The sequence below is a fragment of the Salmo salar genome, chromosome 29 (genome assembly GCF_965601325.2).
Source record: "Salmo salar chromosome 29, fSalSal1, whole genome shotgun sequence".
NCBI classification, from domain to species: Eukaryota; Metazoa; Chordata; class Actinopteri; order Salmoniformes; family Salmonidae; genus Salmo; species Salmo salar.
The window spans coordinates 11,116,673-11,120,453 of NC_138319.1; positions in this window are offsets into that span (position 1 = coordinate 11,116,673).

The window sequence follows — 3,781 nt, forward strand, 5'->3', positions numbered from 1 at the left end:
AGGAGGAGCAGGAGGAGCACTGCCAGAGCCCTGCAAAATGACCTCCAGCAGGCCACAAATGTGCATGTGTCTGCTCAAACGGTCAGAAACAGACTCCATGAGGGTGGTATGAGGGCCCGACGTCCACAGGTGGGGGTTGTGCTTACAGCCCAACACCATGCAGGACGTTTGGCATTTGCCAGAGAACACCAAGATTGGCAAATTCGCCACTGGGGCCCTGTGCTCCTCACAGATGAAAGCAGGTTCACACTGAGCACGTGACAGCCGTGACAGAGTCTGGAGACGCCGTGGAGAACGTTCTGCTGCCTGCAACATCCTCCAGCATGACCGGTTTGGCGGTGGGACAGTCATGGTGTGGGGTGGCATTTCTTTGGGGGGCCGCACAGCCCTCCATGTGCTCGCCAGAGGTAGCCTGACTGCCATTAGGTACCGAGATGAGATCCTCAGACCCCTTGTGAGACCATATGCTGGTGCGGTTGGCCCTGGGTTCCTCCTAATGCAAGACAATGCTAGACCTCATGTGGCTGGAGTGTGTCAGCAGTTCCTGCAAGAGGAAGGCATTGATGCTATGGACTGGCCTGCCCGTTCCCCAGACCTGAATCCAATTGAGCACATCTGGGACATCATGTCTCGCTCCATCCACCAACGCCACGTTGCACCACAGACTGTCCAGGAGTTGGCGGTTGCTTTAGTCCAGGTCTGGGAGGAGATCCCTCAGGAGACCATCCGCCACCTTATCAGGAGCATGCCCAGGCATTGTAGGGAGGTCATACAGGCACGTGGAGGCCACACACACTACTGAGCCTCATTTTCACTTGTTTTAAGGACATTACATCAAAGTTGGATCAGCCTGTAGTGTGGTTTTCCACTTTAATTTTGAGTGTGACTCCAAATCCAGACCTCCATGGGTTGATAAATTGGATTTGCATTGATTATTTTTGTGTGGTTTTGTTGTCAGCACATTCAACTATGTAAAGAAAAAAGTATTTAATAAGATTATTTCTTTCATTCAGATCTAGGATATGATGTTTAAGTGTTCCCTTTATTTTTTTGAGCAGTGTATGTTGGGGTTTTGGTAGGACCTCCAATTAGAGGCAGCTGGTTGTCGTTGCCTCTAATTGGAGGCCACATTTAGTTGGGGTTTGTTTCAGTTGTGTTTTCTGGGTGGTTGTTTCCTGTATAGTCTGTGCACCTTACGGGACTGTTTTCGTCGTTTGTTTTGTTTAAGTGTTTTCCCTTCAATAAATAAGAAGATGATAAATATACCCGCTGCATTTTCGTCCACTCCTTACGACGACCGTGACAACACCTGTTAATTGAAATGCATTCCAGGTGACTACCTCCTGAAGCTAGTTGAGAGAATGCCAAGAGTGTGCAAAGCTGTCATCAAGGCAAAGAGTCTCTATGAAGAATGTCAAATATAAAATATATTTGGATTTGTTTAACACTTTTTTGGTTACTTCATAATTCCATATGTGTTATTTCATAGTTTTGATGTCTTCACTATTATTCTACAATGTAGAAAATAGTCAAAATAAAGAAAAAGCTTTCAATGAGTAGGTGTGTCCAAACTTTTGACTGGTACAGTACATGAAATGATCTATGTAACAGAGCATTCTACTTGTGCAGGTTGTGATATTATCAGAAACACTTCGGAGTGTGAAATAACACACACATAAGACCTTTAAAATCAAAAGGATATAGTATCCAGCCTATACTCTGTCTACTCTGATCCCCTGAAAATGACAATCATCTTGTAATGTAGGCCTACGTGTGACAGGATATATACCTTAGTTTTGGTCCTTGTTTCTAAGGGAACCATAAGTAGTGGTGAACATGTAAAAATGTATAAAAGCACCCAGAAGATGGTAGCTAAATGAAGATGTCTTACTCAGGCCATTTACCATTGGGAGGGGATTGGGGGGGGGGGGGGGGGGGGGGGGGGGGGTAAGTACTGGTCTGCCTGACAGGGTGGCTCTCCCATAGGCACCAATGTAATAGCAGCTGGATCTGGTCAGCTTAATTCATTTTTATTGTTCAAGAAAAAATGTAGTGGGATGTCTCGCTTCCTCTTCTGTCTGTGTCACCCCCTTCTGTCTCTGTCACCCCTTAAAGTTATGGCACTGCAATAATCTATTTTGTTTTCAGTTGGTTTCATGTGTTTGGAGTATCAGATGGGGGGTCCAAGCACAATGAATCTGACCTACCTTGTCATTGTTTTTGGTCAATTGTGAAGTAGGTAAGCAGCTTCTAAAGTCTGTGAAAACACTTTAGTATTGTAGGAAGCATTGAGCCATCCAGTGAAAGTAACAGAGATCTAAGAAGACATTTGTCTTTTGCTATGAACCTGTTTCAAACAAGCAAACCTAAGCATTTATACTTAATACATAAACATTGGTTGTTTACCTTACAGAAAAAACACATCAACTTCACATGTGATCACATGTGATCTTATGTGAAGAGAATGTGATAACATGTGACGAGAATGTGATAACATGTGACAACATGTAAAAGCAACATGTTATAACATGAAACTACACAGGTGAAAACATCATCTTATGTGATATAAATGTGATGACATGGGAATGCAAAATCTCTGTGACACCATTAAATTACAAATTTGAGCACATGTGAAAACATGATCTGAATCTGAAATAAATGTGACAGCATGGGGATGCAAAATTTCAACAGTTTTTCACACGTGAAAAAGCAATTCCACATGGGAGTTTGATTTTCACGTTTTGGTTTTTCAGCAAAAACACGTTATTCTCATAATCTATCTGTTTATTTATCTATCCTATGTATCTATCCAGTCATAACTTTCTTTTAACAGTTTTATCATTTGATTAAGAAATGAATGTATGGTTGAAGTAAGGGATAAACACCTGGGATAAAATAAAGTTGTTTAATTCATTTTAAACTTCAACAATGCCTCCTTGTCGTTTGTACTCTATTATTACAGTTGGCACATACTGTGATATTCTAGTAGGAGAGTGTATAAAAGTGTAGTAGGCTAGTCTGAGTGTAGTTATTTGAGATGAAATATGTGATCTATCTGCCCCACAATCCAAAGTAATAAGGTTGATAAACTACACTATCAAAGTAATAAGACCAATTATTTAACTAAATTTAAGTTTGACTATATTTAACTGCTTTGCTTAAATAAAACATTTTAAACTTCTTCCACTACACCAAAAATATTTGCTACGACTTAAAGCAAGTTCCACAAATTTTTATTTTTATATGGTCAATTACCATATAGGGTCAAGATGTCCTGGGACACACTATTGGGATTGTCAAGAATAAAAATGTTACATTTCATGATAAACTGTAGCCTCTGTGAACGGATGTTACAGAATTGATAACTGTCTGTCTGCTGGCATTTTGCTCAATTATTGCATGTAAAATGTGCATTTCATATATTCAAATAATTATTTCAATTGTGCATTAATTCAGTTAAGGATTCATCCAGAATAGGTGCACTACACTAACATATCCACAATGCACTTTATTTCACAATAGATGGGCTAATCAAGTGTTTTGACAGTTTTCCCAATTCTATTTTCAAGTTCAAGCTTGACACAGTTAAACGTAGCCCAGCCTAATGATTCTTTTCAGCCCCAGTATGCAAGCACGAGGGTTATCATTATGTCCTTTGTCATTGGATGCCAGGTTCAGATTCACAATGCCATTGGCTCTTTGGCTGTCAGTCTGAAGTGTTGCTCTTTTTTTTTTTTCGCGGGTCGTGCACGCGCAACACAGACAGGCACGTAACTGTTTT